The following is a 23,892-nucleotide window of genomic DNA, read 5'->3' as shown; positions in this document are numbered from 1 at the left end:
CTTGGCACGCCGGGTAATAGAGATCAGTAATTGGGTGCTATAAATCCCGGCCGAGGACAAGGTGGGTCAGAACGGGCTGATTACTTAGGCATTACAGTCAATCTAAGCAAGTCCTTGAATTGAAAGATTTGGCGAGGTGGATTCTCATTATCGGGCTCGGTGCATGTATGCATTTGTGAGAAGGAGCGAAGGGCCAAGGTCCCCCCCCCCCCCCCATCCCCCCAGTCGTGGGGATGACATTACGCAATGCTCCGGCGCCCCTCAACCGTGCAGCCTCGTAAACATCACAACAAATTTATTTTCCTCATCTCCCCACAGTTTTATACGAATGTTTTCAGGATCGTCGGAGGGACTTTTTTTAAGACCACTCTGCGCTTGCTGATTGAAGGACCTCTGCGGCTTCGACGCAGGTTCAATGTTAAACCGCGGGCGGGTCTGTCGGCTCCTCGACTCGGAAACCTTCGTCGTGCTTTCGCAGAGTGATGTTTATCTTCCCCGTGTAGCCGGGTGCAAAAAAACAAACAAAAAAAACAACAGCTCTCAAGGTGATTAGCCCCGTCATTTAACGTGAAGCAGATTGACGGCTGTATGGCCAAATGCACCTTTCTGTTATTCTTCATCTCCGAGCCCGCGAGCTTAATCCATTTTTAAGCTTCTCGGTATGAAAAAGAGTCTATGGAAGGTGAATTAGAGTGTAAAGCTGATAGTCTTTCTCAGCATTCTCTCCAGCTGAAGGTGTGACTTACTGGATTATGGGAACAGTAGTTCCTGCTCCAAAACACCCCCCCCCTTTTAAATTCTCAGATGTGCCTTTTATACTCCTGCTTATTTTGATACTGTTTTTTTTTTTGTTTTTTTTCCTATCAAGAGCCCATCGACACATTCTGACTACGAATTTCTTCATCACAAGTTTCTCCTTTTTGTGTGATCCGTCCTCCAAAAAAAAAAAAAAAAAAAACTCTTTTATTCTTCAAAGTCGTTTGTCTGACAAATGAAAAAAAAACACCCAAATGTTCAAATAATGTCAGGAATAGTAAATTTCGTGCGGGGGATCCAAACTCGAGCTAAACGAGCAAACGTGATAGATCGTCTTAAGAGCGCGGGAGAGAGAGAGAAAAACAAGCAAGAGAAAAATATACATATGACAGGATTTCTGCCGTATAGCATCAGTGCGAAACCCCTGCAGTGTGAAGTGTTCCCACTCAGAGAAGCACTCGTGCTAGCATCATCCCTCGACTCCTAGAACAGCATGCTACTTCACTTAGCAGCCTCCATTTGGGATGCAGCACAAACACTGTTTTAGCGCTTTTATCTTAATGCACCGCGACACTCCGCAGCACTGAAGGCATGATTATTGTACAGAGAGAGGAGCGCCGCGCATTTAAGCAAAGACTTATTTAGACAGGAACTTCGCACCAAACCGAACCACTCGAGGGCAACGGCGGCTCCGTGACACTCGTTGCTCATTCACTTTGTGTTTTGGTAAAATGGCCCCCTTTTGCATATATTTTTTTAATACAAACGCTAATTATTTGCGTCATTATCCCAGTTTAAAGCATAATGTCCTTCTGAGTGTGTTTATTTGGAGAGCAATTTATCTGCCAGATAGCAGACTGTTGTCAAGTTTAACCATCTGCTGGCTGGTTTAGCTGTAAAATACTCCTCGAGGAAAAAAAAAGGAATAAATAAATAAAAGCTTATTTCCATTTTTTTGATGAGAGCTGAGAGTGGCATATGGCTGCTGTCAGCGCGGGCCAGGTGTGGAGGAAAGCCTGCCACACCCACCCGACAGATAAAAAAAAAATAAAGGAAAAACATCTCATCGCCCTCAGCTGCTTCGGGGCCCCCCCGCTGCTTCGGGGCCCCCCGCCCCCGAACGTGGCTGTTGATGCTTGTTCTGGCGCTGATTTAATAGAGGCGCGGCGTCGGCGCTGACCTCATCCCCCGATGTCTTCACAGCTAACATGTGACAACGACACTCAGCAAGACAAACAGCGGAGGAGGAAGATGGATCGGCGGAGGGGACTCGTACGTCTCGCTCGGTGTGCGCGTGGAGGAGGAGAGTGATGGACAGTGGACGGGAGGGACGGGAGGGACGGTCGTGTCGACAGGAAATGACATAAAATCAGCCGCGATGTGCTTTGTTCGGTGACGGGTCACATGTGATGTTACATCGCATTATGTCGTGTCGAGTGGCATCACATCATGTTACGTTACGTTGCTCCGGTCCGGCTCGTCTGAGCGTAGCGGAGGGAGCGTTTCTGGTCTGAGTATGACAACTGGATGAAAACTGGTTGGATCAGAAAGGCTTTTTTGGAGCCGACCTCTAGTGGCACTCGGTGGTATTGCAGCTTAAAGCACTTCTGCATCGGCCTCATTTTTCAGACCCGGACGGTGCGTCCACTTTCACACATCGTCTCAGCTTTCAACACAGATTCTTCTTCCAGTTGAGGCTAAATTTGGACAATATACAGACGTGCGTCTGTCGTTGGCATGTTGTAAATTCGGCCGGTAGCCTGCTTCCATTTGAATGTTTAGGAATTCATGCAACAGGTTCATTTCGTTGCCACTATGCTATTATTATTATTATTATTATTATTATTATTATTATTATTATTATTATTATTTCATTACTACTATCTTTTCATCTATCTTTTGATTTTGTCGTCAGACCAAATTACAATCACATACTTTAAGCAGCTCTTTATTTTTCACTTTCTTCTCCTGTTGTTTTAATCGTTGTGATATCCTGCTTTAACTTCCTGTAATCGGTTTGAAAGTCTCAGCCGTCCGAAAAGTGTTTTTGAAACTACAAACGAACTGAACCGTTTCATCGTTTCGATTGATCCGGACTGAAACCGCCTTTGTTTTGTGTTCCGGATGTATTTTGCTGCTTTGATCTGGACCGCGGTCCCGAGGCTCCTTTCACACCTGATATTTTGCTTCTGACCGAACTGACGTGTCCCGAAGGTCCGACCCAAACAACGGAGGGGCGACAGCCTCTGAAGGAGAGATGAGTTTTCTCCTCAGACCGTCAACCTGCGGCACATTTTGAGTTAGCGCTGCAGGAATGTTCTTCTTGTTATAGCTGTTGCACCACTTTGATTTGTTCAAACTTTTTTCATCAAGCGGTGGAAAAGCTTCGCAGCGAGCGGACCTTGAGTTATGATTGCTTTTTGATATTTTTTTTTTCTTCTCTTTTTTTTCTTTTTTTTTTTGGTAATCAAATTGCTGTTTCCAAGGTTGAGAATTAGCTTTTATGCTTATCGCAGTTAATCAGGAAGAAGAAAAAAAAAAAAAGAAACTTAAGAGTTGCAACAAAAGAGAAATGAGAGCGAGAACACATGTTGACACTGAAGGTTGCTCTTCAGAAAGTCAGTGTGTTCAGACAGGCTGCGTACAAACAGCACGAAGATCCCACAACAGCTGCCCTTCACACGGGCGGCGCGACCGCTGCATGATTAACACCTTTAATGTTTCCGCGTTTACATCGGATCACCTGCACAAAAAGTACGTTTTGCATGTTGGAGGAAAAGTTAAAGAACAACAAAATAATGAAAAAAAACACACAAAAAAAACCTTCCAACACAAATCTCAGAATATACAGGAGGTACGAGTGAAGCCGTTCAGCAGGGACGTGGTCGTGGACAGAGATGCCCACCGCCTAGCCAACGCTCGCCGGCCGGCTGCAACGCCACGCTCCAGGACAGCAGCCGGAGCAGAAAGCAGCGTTAAAGCCGAAGAGAGGAGAAGCAGCTTTCCGAATCAGATGTGTTCACCAGATTATGTGAAATATTCTGCCTGAGAGAAAGCTGCCGACGGCAGACTAAACCCACGCTTCCCCCTGACGTTTTTATCGTTCCCGTTTTCCCTCCTAATTTGAGACGAAGCAAACAAACAAACAAAAAAAATAATAATAATTGAAATGTGGGAAACTAAAAACTGAAGTGAAAGTAAAATTAAATTCTGCAGGAAAGTAGCACTGTTGTGAAAATGCGGAACCAAAGTAACCTTGACGCGATTCCTCGCCCGCTCCTCGCCGCGATGTGTTTTTATTATGTTTGTGTTGTATTATACACCCCGTTCATATGCGGCTGAACTCTGCTTAATGGACTAACCTGCCAAACTCGCAGCGGCACAAACACAAAGGCGCCTGCTGTTTTTAAAATGATTGAGCCATGACTTGTCAGCGAGAATCTACTTTCGCCCTTGAATAATAATTATGGGATGTTTATGCAAAGTCACGTACGCACTCCCGGAGGATCTTAAGCTGGATTTCCAAACTCCTTAAAACAAATCTTAACATGTTGTCAGCATAACAATGTCAATAAAATGACACTTCAGTCTCTGTCAGGGAGGTAGTTTTCATTCCCCCGACAGGAAAAAGCTTCAATAAGATCCCCCCCTAGCACTCCGCATTATATATTAAATCTGTGACACAATTTCTACAATCAGCCTGTCAGCTGCCCTAAAACAAATTAAAATGCATGAACTGAAAATGCAAATGCAATCGAAACTAATTTCAAAAAGTTTTCTGTTGTTTAAATGTTTGCAGGAATCATTGTTCACGCTGAGCAGGGCAAACCCAGAGGCACATTTTTTTTATTAATATTCAAAACTCCATATTTCTTTTTATATTTTTATATTATTGGTGACTTTCTGGCATAATGGTTTGTATCGTGAGAAAAAAAAGGTTGTTTTTGCAGAGTTCAGTGACTTACTTTTGTATCAGTTGCTAATTGCTGGAGTTTTCTCTAACTTCTGTGGGTAGGTGATTATAGAGCGGTTACTTCTATACTGATGACAAAGTGTTAAGTCTGTTGTTGCTTCGGCTACACAGACAAAGTGCAGCAATGTTCCAGTTAATGACTGCAGCCCTCGATGGCAAATGATATTATTAATTCATTATTCAGCTTGATTTTTGTTGTGGACCACCAAATTATTACATACAAGTCACTGAAATGAGTTACTTAGATCTTTGGGTCTCCATATGACTTTCTTCCCATTAATAGTATCAGTTATGAGGCCATTTTCTTAACATGTATGACTATGGCGACCAATATTTTTTTCTTGAGACAGTAGACGAAAGCGTGCATGTTTTCAATTTTGGTTTGGATAATTTCTTTTAAACCTGGTAAGATTGAAATGAAATCAGAAAACTATGAAGGCAGATGTCATTTTTACAGCTGCAGCGATGTGTTGATATTTCTTTGGCAAAAATAGTAACTTGTGTTGTGTTAATAAAATGTTTATGTTTGTTGAGATTAATATGAGCCTTGTATTTACATTTCAAAATGCAGAATTTATGTAAACAACAAAGTGGAACTTCATCTTATGTTGGAGGACCAAATGTGTTTTTTGGTTTTTTTGTCCTGTAGCACGAGTTTGGAAAACAAGTTTTCTGCTGTCCCCTTGTAGTTCCTGAGCCCAAACGTAGATTTTTAAGATGACATCTTTGAGTTTTTATGAGCCCTCCTGTTTGATGCTTCCATATATTATTATTTCCTCAGGCTGAGTAGTATTTAACCAGTCGGCATCGACCACCATTTACCAGCGCCGCCGTTGTTAGAATTACTTTGTCATCGAGATGAGCCACTCCCACTGGTCGCTGATTGGTCCTTCGTCTAGAGTGACTGAGTGAGCCTTTTTCCAGACTATAAATGCAGCAAAGACTGAAGATGTGACCAAAAAGGGGGCGGAGCCAGGTTTCTATTTTTCATGAGCATTGTCAAATCTTTAAACAGGAGCAGGAGTTGAGTTTGTGTAGCTCATATGAATACTGGCGTAAAATGTAATATTTAATACTGCATGACATGATATAACATAAGTGATCCTGAGGCTCTCTCCTTTATCCTGGAACTAAAAGTCAAGCGACAACTTCCTGTTTTGACAATTTTTTTAACACCAAAACTAAAAAATAACCTGAAATTGCAACTGTCCCTTAAAAATCCAACGTGTCACCCCATCCAAAGCATCATCCATATAAAGCCGTCCATTCTGGCCTGTCCGGATCTGAATTCGCTGCGTAAATCTACGTGATGTGTTGACAACTGATCAGCTCAATTTGGAAAATGGGATGAGGGAGAAAGACGAGGAGGGAGAAAGAAAGTCAAAGAAAAATGAAGCAGTGGGATTGGTTGTGGTGGTGGTGGTGGTGGGGGGGGTGTCACCGCCGCCCACCACTGCCTGGCCCTGACACCTTGTGAAGAGTGCTCATTCATCACGCGGCGCAGGGGCTTGAGCCTCCGTAAATCACTGTGGATAAAGGACGCGCCATAAAGAATGGAATTGTGAAGGTAAGGGTTTTAAATCCCCCCAGATGATCCGAGATAAACACGGAGAGACTTTTGACAGTCCCTCGTTACCGCCACAAGCGAGAGGAGCTGTCACCGCTCCCTCCTCGCCTTTCATCTCTCGGTAACAGTCTGGCTGCTAATATCCTCAATTATCTCTGCAATATGTTGCTGGGGAAAAAAGGGAAAGTTCCGAGGAGGCATTCGCACAATTTAAAAGTTTTAATTTGACAGCTTGTGGTGTAATGATGAGTTGTGATGAGGGTTGAGGAGGGGGAGGGAAAGAGGGGAGGGGAGGGAAGGGGGGGCACCGCAGCCCACACTAAGTGTGTGACAAGTGATTGGGCCGGACTGAGGATGGTTTGTGCGTGTCAAGGCTCTCTGGATCAGGTGTCAGGAAGCCAAATAGATGCTTCACAGGTTGCTGTGGGAAAAAAAAGAAAAAAGAAAAAAGAAGGGACTCCGAGTTTCTAATTGTAAATGGCGTTTCACCAGGGAAAAATAATTGTTTCATTTTCCTAAAATCGTTCTAACAACAAATTCAATTCTCCAAATGATACCTGGAAACATATTGTCCTTCGACACAAAAATGTAATCTGAAACCTCACTAATCGTGCAGGAGAGAGGAATAAAAGGCATTTGCATCGGCGGGTCAGGCCGAGCGTCTGGTAATGACGGCTACGTCACGGTGCATGATGGAGACACAAAGGGCACAAAGACTGTCGCATGAAGGTTGACTCTCAGAAAATATCCTCCCTCCGTGGTACCCGGGCAGGTAATTGTATTTCTCCCCCTTTTTTTTTTTTTTTTTTTTTTTTTTCAGAGCTGATATATATACATAACTTCAACTTGGAGGATAAACCAATCGATCATTCCAAGTGTCTCAGGTAATAAGTAAAAGTGATAAATCACGGCTTTGCACTCAGGTTTATGAAATATGGTCCGTCCTGCAGGTGTGGATGCATTATCTAGTGCTCAGTGTGCCGAGGTGCCGGTGTCAGAGCACGTAGGCAGCACCGCGCTGCGACTAATAGGAAGATCCGCCTACGGTGGAAGTGCCTCCTCCATCAAGGGCTTTGTGCTGCAGTGCAATTAGTACACAAAATATTAACATAAGGATCAGGCGTGGTATTTCCACCGGGCCGCAACTTAAAAGTTCAAGGTAGTTCACATCGGCGGAGTCGTGTCAATCTTCTTCTCGCCGGAGTAATTGCCTCAGGTTCATTCAGCTCGAATCAGTATAAGATGAAGTCAATAGCCTCGGTGGCATAATGACAGAGTACACACTTTGTTGCTCGCATTAACAGCTTTTTCTTGATAGATAAAAGTCCCAAATAATGGATCCTGTGATGGAGTGAAACCGGGATAACAAATTGGCCCTTTGTGATAACAACCCCCCTGTGAGCTTCCCGGGCGTGAGAGATAGACAGACGGCTTTGAGGAGAGTCGGGTCTGCAACAGCTTTTTTTGTTTTTGCTGCCCGGGGGAAAAGCTCTATGCCCTACAAGGATGGATAGTGTAGATTTGTAATGGTTCCTCTGCTTTTTTTTTTTTCTTTTTTTTTGACAAAGTAGCCCAACCCTGCAACCTTCATCCTCATTGGCTGAGCGAAAAGGGCACCGGGCAAGGAAGGAGCCGGGGCCCCCGAGATAAGTGAAGTCTGTCGCTCCGGCATCGCCGCGTTATAAATCGCAGCTACCTCAATCATGTGCGGTAAGACAAGCGAGCTGTCTCCCCGTGACAACCTCCTTTTGACTTGACATGCAAAAAAAACAACAACAAATGGATACAAGGCGGAGAAGGAGGGATGGAAAAGAATGAGGGCTGAGCCGATGTGGGAGGTGATGTCTTCCTCCACAACTTCTACTTCACGTTGCATAATGCCAGATTTTATGTTGCATTAAAATGCAGTGCATGCTGGTGGGAAATAATAATAATAAAAAAAAAAGAAGTAGGGCTGCAGGACAGAAAAGTTGGCAACATCCATTAATTAAAACCCAGCGGATTCTCCACCTATTTGTTCCAATTTAGAACAAGGTGTTAGTTCAGCTCAGTGCGCTGGAAGTGTGTCATGATTCAAGGCTTTCCTTCATTACTGCGAGCAGATACTTAAATAACAAATCCTCAAACCCGATACGACATTAAGTGTAATTTATTCCCGTCCTCAAAAAACGACCCACAGCAGTGTTTCTTAATGAGCGTCGAGGTGAGATTCATGCACCAAAAAAAACCCCGTTTGGTTTCGGGAAAGGATAACGGTTGGCGTCAAAACGATCCCTTGAACCGAGTTGTCCACCACTTCCTGAAAATTATGCTACCTCTGTCGTCATGGCAACAGCAAATGCGACAGCAGTTGACAACGGGAAGCGAAAAAAAGCGTCCAACTGCACCCGTACAAAACTGGCAATCATCAAAACAACTGAAAGAATATTCTGTACTCGGGGGGGAAAAAAAACGCTTTGGTGGACACGGTAGGTAGTGGCGGCGGTGGCAGAGTGGCGGACGGTTTCGGCGAATGCTGATTGGTTAAAAAGAACCCGAGGTCTACGCCTAGTACGACGATTCCCTATTAAACGTGGCCAGAACCATTTTCACAGTGAAATTGGTTCGTACCAGTCTAGTAATAAGCAGCTCGCACAAAAGACCTGTGGGGCCCTTTTTTTTTTTTTTTTTTTTTTTTTTTTTTAAAGGAGGATAGTCCTTTAAATAAAAGGTGTCATTCAAGCTAAACTATCATGACTAAAACTGTTGGAAAATGTAGCGAACAGGAACAAATGTAAAAATTTTTTTTGTAAACGGTCTCACGGAGACGCCGAAGGGTCCTTTCATCCCCAAAAAAACAAATCTAAATGTATTTCTCCTCCGATGATTCCCGGCCCTGCAGATGCACGTTGTTGTTTTTTTTTTAGTCGTCCCGGTTCAACATATTTGCCAGGAAACTTTATTCAAACCACTTTAATTTGCATTTAAAATAAACTGTTTTTCTTCGAAAACAATTTTCTAATTATTCCGAATAATCTAACAGACTGAGTCAGTTTAGCAATTTTGATGTTTTAGTTGAGACTATTTATTCCGTTAAAAACAAAAAGCCCAATTAATGGGGCATTAAATTTAAACCCTAACGCTATCAACTCTTTTGTTTTGTGTTGGATGCAACAGATTTTCTAAAACAGAAATAATTTTCACGACTCGATTGATCAGATTCAGGTGAACTAACCCTTTAATGTCATTTCTTTTCTCTTTTTTTTTTTTTGTCCAATTACACCCTTTCGTGGGCGAGTCCAGACATTGATCAACGTTTCCTTTGTTTTGTCTCCTTACGATTCGGACATGCGTGGTTTCGTACATCCCATAATAAACATTCGGCAGTGAGAAAAAGAAAGCCGTGTTATTGATCATCCATTTCTGCAGGTCAGAACCATCGAGGCTTCGTTCTTTCTGTTGCTAAGTGCCCAAAATAAGGACGAGTCTTCTTCTGTTATATGTAATGCAAAAGAGATTACACAACCCCGTGTGTGTGTGTGTGTGTGTGTGTGTGTGTGTGTGTGTGTGTGTGTGTGTGTGTGTGTGTATTGTTTTATGTGGGTGTTGCCGTGGACGAGTGCGGTACTTTGTTGATCAAAGTCGCTGTGAAACAGCGGAGATATTTGACAGAGGAGATAGATGTTTCCCTTTTAACCCACACTCCTGTTCTCGCTCTGGAAAAAGCCTTTTGACTTTTTGTTCTTGTTTTGACCGCGTGCACAAACACAAATCTTTGTGTTGTTGTGGACCGAGCATTAGCTCGCTGGCAAAGACTCAGAGAAAAGGGTATTAATCACATGACTGCAGTTCACTGAACTCTTACTTGAAATATGAGACTCATTTCTCCTGGATAATCAACTTAGGGGCGGGAGGGGGGGAATCGGATATTTCACCTCGAAATGTTTCATAAGTTGCTCGCGGGATTTTTTTTTTTTTAAAGTCGTCATACTCGTGCCTGATTACAACCAGACCAGAAGAGAGGAAAAACACAGGAAATAGAAGCAGCCGCAGCACAGCTCTGTGCATGCCAACCAGAAAACCAATAAATCTACATGAAAGCTCTTATTAATTAAAATGTTAGTTTTCCTACTTTTAGAGCAGACGGCTAGTTTTGGCTTTAGCACTTTTTTTTTTTTTTTTTTTTTTTTTTTGGCCAGTTTTGCCCACCTAACAGACCATCTGCATTCAAGAGCATTAATCAATCACAGAGGGAGAGCTTGTGAGACGGTCCCGGTCCGAACGGCGGGCATATGGAGTCCAGCAAAAATAAGAAATCTTCTTTAAGCGATATTGCTTACGGCATCGCTGTCTGTCGATAAAGCGTCACCCTGGTGTTATTATACAAGTTACCGACTAAATAAAACGCGTAACCTAAATGTGTTCATATTGTGGCGCTATTCGCTCTCAAAATATACAACGTTTTCGAGATACAACTCCGTTTCCATGGCAACACATGGTGGGTGTGACTAGGAACTGGAAAACAGTCATTCGGACTCCTTATGTAACGTACGCAATGTTTACTACTCCAGGAAGTAGTCCGGCCCTTAGCAACGACCTTAGCAACAGAGAGGATTTATAATCCATTTTATTGTTGTCTCTTAAATCCAGCATATAGAAACACGAAACTACTCAGCCAGCTCAGTCTGGCTGTAACCAAGATATCTGATGAAAAAAAGATATCCATGGACTTATGTATTATTATTATTATTATTATTATTATTATTATTCATGTGTTAAAAAAAACCAAAACAGTCCAGCTAGCCTCTGCTAGGATTTTAAGTACGCGACTATCCGTGGTTTTACAGTACAGGTGCTCAGAGCAACCAAAAAGGACCAAAAGAGACCCGACTTCACCAAATGGGTCATTTAATAGACCTATAACAAGTAGAAACTACATTATTTAACATATTATATGAAATTCAATTCTAATTACTGTATGTATTGCCATTGAAAGAGATATTTCTAGTGCTGTTATGCTGATTTGTTCCAAATGTACAGTTGACCAATCAGATCTCTGGAGCTACTCGTTGCATAATCGTGCATAACGGTTATGGAAGAAAATCCTTATTGTGTTATGTAGCGTAAAACCTTGTGATGATGTCCAGGGCTTTCTTTTGTCTGCTTCTACACACTATTTTATGCAAATGATCCACTTGTCAGATGCTGAATTTCAACACAATAACACTACTGAGCACAAAGGGACGCCTCTGCTGCAAATCGTGCAAACATCCCGTCTCCGTCTAACGTAAACATCGGATTCTTCTCAGCGTGTTTCCACTGAAAAATGTATAATGAGAGGAAAGAGAGGACTCGACTGAACCGGTGTTTTCTGCTGATGACCTATTTTTCTTGAGGTTTATCATGCAGTGTGGGAACGCTGCTCGTCTTTAGTGGGTTATTTGCACTCCATTCCTCACATGAAGAGGCAATCCACCCACATTTAGCTCGCTCCTGAAACACGGTCATCTTTTCTAACGCCGGGGCTGCCGGTCAGAGGTCTGGATGTTGTTGTGGCGACCGGAGCCCGAAGCGCTCGTCAGGTTGCCACTTCCCACATCTCCGAGTCACAGCCAACATTCTCTTTTCTGTGATTTAATTAGTCGGGTGTCGGTGCTTGTTTACCGCAGAGGCGACTGAGTCAACCGGTACTTTGTAGGCAGGATTTATACTAAACACCCCGAAAACTGAGCTTCTTTATTTGAGTTGCTTTAGATACAAGAAAACATGTCTGTAAAACGTCCACTTAAGGCTGCAGAACACTTATTTGAGCAGTATGTCTTGTGTTTTCCAAGATTTCAAATCTTTAATTGGGAAATATGAGATTATTCCTCTTGTTTTAACAGTTATATATGAGTTTCTTTCTTGGTATAATATGGTGATGGAAGTTTTTGTGGCGTCTGTGGCTCAGATGGGAGGTCAGCGGTTCGACTGCTGAAGTCACTGAATCCCAAGCACTGTTGTCATCGGTGTGTTAACGGTTGAACGTGAAGCAGAGACTGTACAGATTGAGGTCTTGTGTTAAATCCGGGTTCGAGTCTATTTCAAGATGAGCCGACTTTTTTCTACTTGTGAAAAGCCGTGATTTATTCATTTTTTTCAGCATGCTAAATTTAAGAATTTAAAAGTAAAGTAAGTATTTGCTAATATTCAGTGTATTGTGTTTCTTAAATCTGATCTAAAACCCGACATTTTCTACTTAATAGAAACCTTCGTATCAAAGTTGTTGTTTTTTATTTCTAGAGTGGAACCAGCTGATTTTAACATTTCTTGTCAGGTACAGGTGACTTGCTGCGTGGACAGATCATTTCATGATCTCCTTAAATTCAGTGTCTTTTTCTTGTATTTCGTCCAAGCTTTTTTTTTTCCTTTTTAGCAACATCTGTTTTCATAGGAAATAATACGATGGCTGTCTTGATTTGCACTCTGATGCTCCCAGTTAATGTTTGGAGCGTAAACCGTGTATAAAAGTGTTCGTAGCTTCTAGAAAATGAGTCTTTAAGCTGCAATACCACCGAGTTCCACTAGAGGCTGGCTCCAAAAAGCTCCATAGACTCACAGTCAACTTGTCTAAATGAAATTCAAAAGTCAATAAAGTTTTTCCACAAGTTATTTCAATGTTGTTAGCTAAAGTCGCTCCTTCTTTTTGGTTTTCTGGAGGTCCATCTGAAAATAATCCCATCACGAATTAGAACATAAACCTCAAAAAGACGTGTTTTTGGGTGTCTGTTTGATTGACAGGCCTGTGGTGCAGCCAGGTTACAGCTATCGGTGGGCGACACGTAGCATCATCGGGTGTCGTTTCTTTTTATTGTCCTGGGTAGCAGAGATGCTTCTTTATGTAGCGAATATAAAAAAGTAAAGTAACTCATGTTGGTGAAATGTAATATCATAGTTTGGTGTGGACGTCGTAGACGTGTCTCCATCGACACCAATAAGGTTTCTAATCCGAAATGTTTCTTGACTGAAGCTAACGAAGCCTCCAGCTACAAATCTATTCCTTTCCACAGAGAAGGAGATAAACAGATGCCAAACGTGGCCTCAGCGTTGTCTAAAGTTTGGGATACCCCAATTACTCGGAGCAACTTGAGGAGTCGCAAGGAAGAAAAAAAATGACTATGCATGGAGGCAGTCGGATGTTAGAGGTCAAAGTGGTTCCCTGATGGTTCGGCGTCCTCGTGCTGAGCAAAGCCTCCCCTGTCACCTCCACTGCTGCTCTCCTCTCAAACAAACGCTGCGCATTCAATCCTTTCAGGGGGAAACTGTGCCCTTCCTCCCAACACACTGATGTTTAATTCATCCCGAGACACCCGGTGGAACGCTCATAACAACAACAGAAAAAAGACAAAAGGAGAGAGAGAGGGAGGGAGAGGGAGAGAGGAGGAGAGGAGGAGAATTAGAAGGAACTAAATGTTTGCTTTGTATTTTGTATTGGCGGATGTGTGATGAACGAAGGGCCCCGAAAACGACACCGAGGAGACTTCAGACATCTTGAGCGGGAGCATCGGGCAGCGGGGAGGCTGTGAGAACAAATACATCCTACTTCCTTGTGTTTTGATTGACTTCAGGGGCGGATGGCGGATGTGGGGGGGAAAGGGAGGGTGGGGGGGGAGGGTGGAGGGGGGCAAGTGGAAGATGCAGCCGGACGCCTCGGCGTGCTCCCTCTTAATCAGAGGTTGATTAAGCACACTTTCAGAGGCATGGATTAGAGGGCTCCCCTCGGACGCCGCCAAATTGGCGGGATGGGAAGGAAGGCAGGAGCGCCGGAGCCCCGCTGAGGGGGAACTTTTGATGTGTCAGTCAGGGAGTCTGGCATGGTTCGCTCAGTACTGACCTTCCCATCCTTGATTTGTGACAGCGTGTGTCGGTGCTGCAGAGGTGAGGAATGTTTAGTGGAGATTCGGCTTTTGGAAGAATTTTTTTTATTTTTTACCCAAAATTTTCTGCTGATCCAGTCGAGCTGCCACGAGCAACTCCTGCAACTCGTAACAATGAAGGGCACGAAGCGCCGCCGACTCTGCAGCCTCCACGTTTTTTTTTTTTTAAAGATTATATTTCTGTCATTTTTGCTTTTATTTAACAACAACGGGAAAAAAATACTTTGTGGCGAAGGGGGGAAGGTGGGAGGGAGGGGGGGGGGGGGTCCCGGGGCAGATTCACATGTACAACGGTGTGCAGGTTCAGTCAGCTGATCTGTCAGGAGGTCTCATTTAAAACTAAACAACAGGCTTTTACTCGTATCGTGTTGTCTGCAGCGTTAATGGATTCAACAAAGTGTCCCAGCTCAGCTTTAAATACCCCCCCCCCCCCCCCACACACACACACACACACACACCACCTCCCACCTCCCGTATGGACCCTGTGTGTCATTTATGGATTTATGGTTAATAATAGTCGGATGCTTTCTCCTGCTGTCAGACCGGTCTGTAACCCCTCCACAGAAGGAATGGCAGGATTCACGTTGCGGCGCCGGCTCTGCTGTTAATGTAATGAGTCAGGCCGTTAATGTGATCTGGCCTCAGACACACCAAAAAAAAAAAAAAAAACACCAAAAAAAAAAAAAAGGGGGGGGGGGGTGTTTCAACCTGCAGACAGGAGGCCCCTGCGCCCTACATAACAACGATGGGACGTGTCATCGCTGATTTATTTTGCCCTTGAACCTCCGTCGTGATGGGAACCTTGCAGGATAGCCCTTTAAAAAAAAAAAAAAAAGAAGATGAAATGAATGCTCTGTTCCAAACTATGGGAAAAAAAAAAAGAAAAAAAGATGCGCGCTACAGCTGAAGGCTTTTAGAGGGAGGGCTGTAATCGAAAATGTGCTATTTCTTACCCAGCAGCTCCGGGGACGGGCTGATCAGATACGAGGCCCAGATGAATCTGACTTGACCTGTGAGCAGCAGGCGGCAGAGACTGCTGCATCGCCGGGCCATGAGAGGAATGTGCAATGGATTTCCCCCCCGAAAAAAAAAACAACAAAAAAAGAAGATAGAAATCAATTCAAATTCAGCCGAAGCTCTTTACGGCGATAACGTTACCGCTAACACCTCCACGTTCGACTCACAGATTTCATAATGAATAGATAAGGATTAATGTAATTTCAAACTGTCACCTCCTGTCAGACGGCGTGTCGCGAGCGCCTTATCGTGGCGCCGTGATTTTTATTTACATCCACAGAACATAAACAGACCCGGATTATTCATGTCCTGCCCGCAAACATGACTCCATGGCAACTGAGGTGGATCCTCAGAAGTGTTTTTTTAAATTTTTTTAAAGCTGAATTAACTCAGTGCAGTTTTTTTTTTTGTCCTTGTAATTAATGTCTGCTTACAATGCAGCTAATATCCACCGTGTAACCTGCGAAGACACTAATAATTATATGAGCGTTTGAGTGACAGAGATCAGGAGAGCAAACAGAGGGGGCCCGTGTGGGGCCTTGTCAGGGTGGGAGGAGGGTGAGGGGGGGCAGGAGTGTTGGTCCAGGTTAATAGGCATCCTCCAGGGACGGATTAGCTGGAGTTAAAGAAAAGAGAAAGGAGGGAGGCATTTGAATTCATCAGTAAAAAAAAAAAAAAACGTCAAATACTTTTATAATGTCATTGTCACGGGCCATTTGCAAGTTCTCGGTCCAAAGGCTTTATGAAGTTCCCCGCGCAGGCATTAAATAAAACACTAAGATCCTGTGAAAGAACACTTTATTTGAGCTGGACACCCAGAAATAGCCGCTGCCATCTGTTTCCTGCTTCAGCCAAACACACACAAGAGCTGCAAAAAAAAAACTAAAAAACTCACAAAGTCTCCACTGAGGAACAAAGAAGTAGTCGAGATGTAACCGAAAAGTCCAGGCGGGCGTCTGGATGGTGGAAGTCAGCGCGGGGCAGGACGGGCTCGGTTTATAGGAGGGATGGCACTCGTAGTGAAGTGGACCTGTGATCGATCGGGATGTGAAGTGGCTTAGCCGTACCTCTGTGTGTCAACAGCTTCAACCCTTCTGCCTCAACCGGGCGATAAAACGGAGGCTCCTCGGTGCTAAATCTCCCGGTTTCACCGTAGCGACGTTATTTAGCCGATTCCTCCGATGACACAAGTGTGGAAACTTTTCCCCCGAGCCGGGACACCAGACGACATTAGGATGCGGTCGGCGGATTGAGACAAGGATTTAATTGGCTTCATATCGGGGGTTAGATAGCACCGTTGTTGACATTTGATTAGAAAAAATAAATAAATAAAACAGCAAGGTGACTTGATATTGTAGCGATAAGCAAAAAAAAAAAAAAAAAACGACAAAAAAAAACCTCGATCACATCAATACGTTAGCCGGGTGCACGTAGGTGGCTCACCTTGTAACCAATGACAGCGGCCGCAGTGGCTCGCTGGCAGATAGACATCAGAGGTTCCTCCGGCGAGCGTGCTTTGTCATACATTTATTGCTGTGTGTGCACTGTGTCTGTTTTTTTTTTTTTTTTTTAATTATTTATTTAGCTTTTTCCTTTCTTTCTTTCTCTACAATCGTTCCAGTTGTTCTCCACATGCTGTTGACTTTAGAGGTCAAGCTGCGCAAAGGCATACATTTCCGGACTGTTGATGTTGGCTAATTCACAGCTTGTCACAGCGCGGCTCTTCAAAAATAAAGGTCACCTCTGAAGCAACACTTTATGGTTTTATATCTGTTTTTACAGGCAGATTCCTCCCGCATACATTATCAGCATGTGAATCACCCATTTGTATGTTTATTTTTTTATTTTTTCTATTTTCATTGAAGACTTTGTTTCAATGGGAGGCGAACCGTATGCTGCAGCATTCAGGAGCATTAACGGGATTTCTACAGAGCCGATCTGTTCACACTCGTTGCAGGCTGAGCGAGGAGATCCGGTGTCAGACTTAGCTTTACCGTGTTGTCAAGACAGAGAGGAACGAGTCTTTTGCACATGGTTGCATCATTTTTTTATTTTACTTTAAATTTACGGATCACGACGGATGCGACCGAGAGGGTCAAAGTTCAAGGAGCATTTTTCATGCACCAAGTAGTACGTGTCAATTGTATGCATATACATATTTTGGAATGTTAAGGTTAGTGTTTGGGAAAGCTCTTTGGCATGGTTGATTATTATGAAAGGCCAGCAGTAACTATTGATAGAGATCATAACCCCTGGTGTCAAAAGGAAATGCAGTGCATTACAATAATAATAATAATAATAATAATAATAATAATAATAATAATAAACTTTACTTGTATAGCACCTTTCATGCAAGAAATGCAGCTCAAAGTGCTTCACAGCAAGAGAATTACATGGTGTTTCACATAAAAACAGAGTCTGTTGTTTTCTTTGGTCGGCCAGTAAGACGTCCAGTCGGCTAGAAATGAAGGTAGATTTAGTTGTGACAGAACAAAACATCCAGTTGAAAATATATAAACTGTCTAATGAACTGAGGTTTGCATGATTCTTGGAATCTGAAATATTTCCACTGCTCTAAACTTGGCTCTGAATTCAAGATACCACATTGACCCGAATACATTATGAGAACACTTCTTCTCAAATTAAAAAAAACCCAACATAACAGTTACATATTCAAAAACAGCAGATGTTTGCTGTTATTGGACGAGCCCATGAACACCTTTCCGGCTTTACTGCTAAATTTAAGGATGCCCATAAATTTAGAAGATGTTAAAATAAAATAAATTAAAAAAACACGCCCGTATTGTTTTCTCACATCTTCAAAAGGCTTTGACCGAAACAGATGGGAGATTTTATATAATCAGGGTTGTGTTCTGTTTTATTACAATACACAAAGATCCGTAACACATGCAGCATGTTTCAGATTTACACACGGCTATATTTTATTTTGTGTGTGTATTCATTATGTTTATAGTCCTCTTTGATACAGTATTAGCAGCTTATTCCTTGAAAGACCGCTGAACACTAAAAAAAACAAAAAAAAAACAAAAAAACCACAGTTTGCTAATGTGTGCAGCCTAAATCCATCTTTTGATGTTTCCATATTCAAGTTTTTTTGTGTCAGAGTTTAATGCCGCGGTTAACAGGGCACTTAATTTATATCTGTAACTCAGCTGCGCGTGGCGTCTCCCACCTTTTTTCTTTTTTTCCGCAGCTATAACCGTACACGTTGATTACAGGTTGAGCCCCGTGTGCGAGGGCTGTGTTGACATTACGTCTCTTTTGTCTGAGCTTGTTATCTTCGTGCCCCACAGTTTGCCTCGCGCGTTCCAAAATGCCACTCTATGTGTCTTTTAGTCGCGAGCATATTAGTCTCCATGGAAACTCATTTTTTACCAATACTTCATTGGTGCCAAATGACCCTGTGCTGTTACTTAGCTTCTTGCAGCTTTGTGTGGAAGTGTTTTCTTTTGGAGATTAAACGTTCGGAGGCAAATTGAGGTCCTGCTGGTTTTATCGCCGGGATATTGAATAAGCATGTGTGGGGAAAAAACACTGTAAAACAGCATTTGAAGACAGATTATGATATATTTTTGTGCTTCTGAAGGAGCGGGAAGCGGGGGGCAACGGGGACAGCAACACGTGTAACACCGGGGGATGCTGCACAGTTTTATCAGGTGCAAACAGGGTGTGGAGGGACGCTCCACACATATCTGACCGCTGTTTGATCCTACGCAACATTTTTAGAACATGTAAACATGTGGGTGTAACCACGGCCTTTTTTTAGGGGGATCGTGTCAGTAGGAAATATATCAAATATATTCTCATTTTATGAACACTCAAAGATTCTGTATCTTCTTATTTGCTGTTGGTATTCAATTTATTTCCCATTGTGAAGGAAAACCTTATTTACTAAACTGTTATCTATGACCTTATTTACTAAACTGTTATCTGTGACCTTATTTACTAAACTGTTATGTATGACCTTATTTACTAAACTATTACCTTATTTACTAAACTGTTATCTATGACCTTATTTACTAAACCTTTATCTGTTACCTTATTTACTAAACTGTTATCTATGACCTTATTTACTAAACCTTTATCTATTACCTTATTTACTAAGTTGTTATCTATGACCTTATCTATTACCTTATTTACTAAGTTGTTATCTATGACCTTATTTACTAAACTATTACCTTATTTACTAAACTGTTATCTATGACCTTATTTACTAAACCTTTATCTATGACCTTATTTACTAAACTACTACCTTATTTACTAAACTGTTATCTATGACCTTATTTACTAAACCTTTATCTATGACCTTATTTACTAAACTACTACCTTATTTACTAAGCTGTTATCTATGACCTTATCTATTACCTTATTTACCAAGTTGTTATCTATGACCTTATTTACTAAACTATTACCTTATTTACTAAACTGTTATCTATGACCTTATCTATTACCTTATTTACTAAGTTGTTATCTATGACCTTATTTACTAAACTATTACCTTATTTACTAAACTGTTATCTATGACCTTATTTACTAAGTTGTTATCTATGACCTTATTTACTAAACTATTACCTTATTTACTAAACTGTTATCTATGACCTTATCTATTACCTTATTTACTAAGTTGTTATCTATGACCTTATTTACTAAACTACTACCTTATTTACTAAACTGTTATCTATGACCTTATCTATTACCTTATTTACTAAGTTGTTATCTATGACCTTATTTACTAAACTATTACCTTATTTACTAAACTGTTATCTATTACCTTATTTACCAAGTTGTTATCTATGACCTTATTTACTAAACTATTACCTTATTTACTAAACTGTTATCTATGACCTTATCTATTACCTTATTTACTAAGTTGTTATCTATGACCTTATTTACTAAACTACTACCTTATTTACTAAACTGTTATCTATGACCTTATCTATTACCTTATTTACTAAGTTGTTATCTATGACCTTATTTACTAAACTATTACCTTATTTACTAAACTGTTATCTATTACCTTATTTACCAAGTTGTTATCTATGACCTTATTTACTAAACTATTACCTTATTTACTAAACTGTTATCTATGACCTTATCTATTACCTTATTTACTAAGTTGTTATCTATGACCTTATTTACTAAACTACTACCTTATTTACTAAACTGTTATCTATGACCTTATCTATTACCTTATTTACTAAGTTGTTATCTATGACCTTATTTACTAAACTATTACCTTATTTACTAAACTGTTATCTATTACCTTATTTACCAAGTTGTTATCTATGACCTTATTTACTAAACTATTACCTTATTTACTAAACTGTTATCTATGACCTTATCTATTACCTTATTTACTAAGTTGTTATCTATGACCTTATTTACTAAACTATTACCTTATTTACTAAACTGTTATCTATTACCTTATTTACTAAGTTGTTACGCCGTTGTGTTCAACAGCAGAACATTTCCTCTATTTACTAATCACACTCAGCTTGTTTTTATGCAACATATTTGGAGCCCCTCTGTATTGAACAGTATTTGTGTCGGGATTCCCTCTGGAGTATTTATGCTCTCTCTCTCTCTCTCTCTCTCCCTCTTTCCCCCAAATGTCCTCAGATAATTGCGAGAAGGAAGCACCCAGGAAGGTCAGCCAAGACTCCCGCCGTCGGAGCCAAAGCGAAATCTACAGGACTACAATTACGTGGACAGAGCGAGGCGGCCGAGCAAAGTGAATGACAGGTAGGAAATAATTCATATGAATCACCTGCTGTATTATGAATAACCACCTGCTGAGAGGACGTAGCGCGGTCAGTTATCCTCCGAATTGGTTCTGAATGGCCCTTTTTGTCATTTGTTGGTAATTGCCTTATTCTCTTGATAATATAATGAAATTAACCTCAGGGAACATTTCTTCCTTATGGCATTCACGAGACAAGGTTGAAGTTGACATAGCAGCAGTCACACAATTATATTTAGATTATTCTGCCCCGCTGCTGTTTGGCTTTTTTCCCTCCTTTTTGATGTCAACACTTTAGAGGAGTTCTTTTCACCGCCGCTTATAATTCATAATCTTCTTTCTTTTCTTTTTTTTACCAAAACATACAGTGTGAATCCTACACGAAGGGCGTTCTTTAAGGATCCCTCACATCTATTTTCTGTTTGGGGTTCATCTGACCTTGTAGTGAACAGACATGAAAGGCTGTCAGTCAAACCGCCTCGCCGCCTTTGTTTCCTCATGGTTGTCATTCTCCTGAGGAGTCAAGCAGCCACTGACTTAAATCCAGTGATTCTACGCTCCTGGCAAAACACTTCTCTGTCCTTCTTTCTACCGAACTCAGCAACTGCCTCGGGGTAAGGTGGAAAGAAGGTGAAAAAAAAAGTTTAGGAAGAGTGTTTGAAACGGGTACAGAGTGTAATCAAGGCCGGCGGGTGGGTAATGAGTTAATTATTAACCCTCAATCTGTCCAACTTATCGTTCTGACCTTTGAGAGACTTTTTGTGTCAAACCTCAGGAACACGCAGTGAAATGTAAATTCGCTTGACTGTCCGTGTCGTTCAGCTGTCACGCTCCGTTTTCAGTCTTTAAGAAGAGTCTGAGGACAAAAGCCCCGGGCCGCCGATTGGCTGTTACCAATGGCAACTGTTGACTTTACACTACGAGCTGGAAAACACCATCCTGTACTGTTCTACACATGTTAATACAAAACATTTCTTCCCCCCAAGTGTCTATAATTCTGGCTCTTAGCAATTTACGCTTTGAGCAAATTTAAACATTTCTAAATTTGTATTCGGTCTAGCTTGCCAACATTCGTGCTGATTCCCTCCAGATGTTTCTTCATGTTAATTCAACAGCAGCTCGACACTCTTGCGTTGCGTTCTAGAAAAAGAAGCAGGCTAGCCCGTGTCTGCTGTCACGTCTTTCTTTTCCTCTGTAAAGAATATATTTAATCTATAAAGACTAGTTAACCCGTGAATTACGTCCAAAATCCCCACCGCTCCCTCTCGGTTGAATTGCGCAGTTACTATTCATCACGGAGAGGTGCAGCACATATCGTATGAAACCACACAGCTCGAGCTTCCCAACAATGTCAGTGTCTCGATTGTGTGACGAAGCGTTGCAGAGAAAATGGACTTTGAAGTTGCATCATCTGCACGAAGCTTCGCGTCCATATCCACCCTCGCTACTCTTGATTTAATTAAACCCGAAGTCCCGATTGTTACAACTATAGAAATAAATCTCTACTGACACTATTCTCTGTTGAGATACATGTAAAAACATGACCATTTCATTGGACACATTTTTGTTTTATCCTTGATGCAAAGCCTAATATAAAAAAATATCTACATATTATCAAATGAAATGGTGAAAGATCTGGATAGCCTTGACTGTTTCTGGACAAAACCAAGATACACCGCGAATGGTTAGCCTCTATAATATAATATAATATAATATAATATAATATAATATAATATAACATAATATAATATGATATGATATGATATAATATAATAAGATATGTGAGCTTAAAAGGTGAAGGTTGTGAAATCACCCTGAAAACAGCCTCGTGTTAGAAAGGTTAACAACAGAATCAGCAACGTACAGGTTTTGTTTTTGGATGCACAAAAGGATTCATCTGTTAGCACAGTGGGAACGTGTCCATATTTTTGCATTTAGGCTTGTTATTGTTATTTTTTTCCATAAAAAAAACCCATCTCTGATACTGACTCTTTACTGGGTAAAGCATTATTGATGAGGCTCCAGTGTGTCGACTTCAAACCGAAGCACCTCGAACGCATCGTGCCGGTTCGTGCGTCGCTCTGTTGACACCTCACACATTACTCTTGGTTGTGTGCGTGTGTGTGTGTCACCTCAGATGTCTTTGCATGTTGTTGACCGCGGTGTTTAGTGGAATTTCAGACGTTTGTCCGTCTAAGCACCAGCTGGCCGAGCGACTCTCAACCCTCAGCACAACATCAAACGGCCGAGTATCTCTCTGCTTGGCTCGGTTTCACATAAACAGATCAAGGCTACCACAATGTTTTCATTCCAGTTGATATGGAAATGTCACATCGTTTCAAAGAGAACTTCTGTTTTATTCATGTCTAATATCCTTTTAGTTTCGACTGCGTTATATGAACCTGGAAGGAGCTCGAACCAGGCTGCCACAAAAGCAAAAAAACAAAACAAAAAGGAGCTTTGCCCGAAGGAGGTGCCGCGCGCATGTGATTGTTTTGCTGCAGCAAAATAAGGAAATTCTGAAAATGAAAATACTCGGGAGTGTGAATACTTCAGAGGAGAATCATTACCTTTTTCCTGTACAAAGGTAATCCGTGTGCAAAGCAGATTCTTCTTTGGCTGCTTTGAGACAAACGTTGTCGGGCTTTCCGTACACCGATGCCTCGCGGTTCGAAGTGAAGAGCAGGTGAGCGGGAAAATCAGTCAGCATGAAGTAGTTCACTTTCTTTTTTTTGTCGGGAGATAAAGAAAAATAACGATTCTATCTGCACTTCTTCATTTGCAGAACGAATTTGATATCTTCTGCCCTTCCCTCTCTTGTTGTGAGAAGTACATCCATAATGGATTTGTTATTTTAACAAATGTTGTGAGGGCCTTTTGGAAAAAAAAAAGGGAGAACATTTCATATCCCATCTGAGCCTGA

At 41.7% G+C, this 23,892-nt stretch overlaps 1 protein-coding gene across 8 annotated transcripts in view; it reads left to right on the top strand.

Moving 5' to 3' along the window:
* Positions 1 to 23,892, top strand: part of LOC138207845 (RNA binding protein fox-1 homolog 3-like) — a 361,299-nt gene that overhangs the window by 20,001 nt on the left and 317,406 nt on the right. For all 8 annotated transcript variants that reach the window (XM_069165392.1, XM_069165389.1, XM_069165381.1 and 5 more), the window contains exon 2: positions 20,849 to 20,971. The gene's annotated coding sequence lies outside the window, so the exon portion shown is untranslated. The remainder of the gene's footprint in view (positions 1 to 20,848; positions 20,972 to 23,892) is intronic.

The sequence above is a fragment of the Embiotoca jacksoni genome, unplaced genomic scaffold (assembly GCF_022577435.1).
Source record: "Embiotoca jacksoni isolate LCO1_2020_lvr unplaced genomic scaffold, fEmbJac1.0.p SCAF_34, whole genome shotgun sequence".
In the NCBI taxonomy this organism is placed as follows: domain Eukaryota; kingdom Metazoa; phylum Chordata; class Actinopteri; family Embiotocidae; genus Embiotoca; species Embiotoca jacksoni.
The sequence above is the reverse complement of the archived record's forward strand: the minus strand, read 5'-3'. Positions and strand labels throughout refer to the sequence as shown.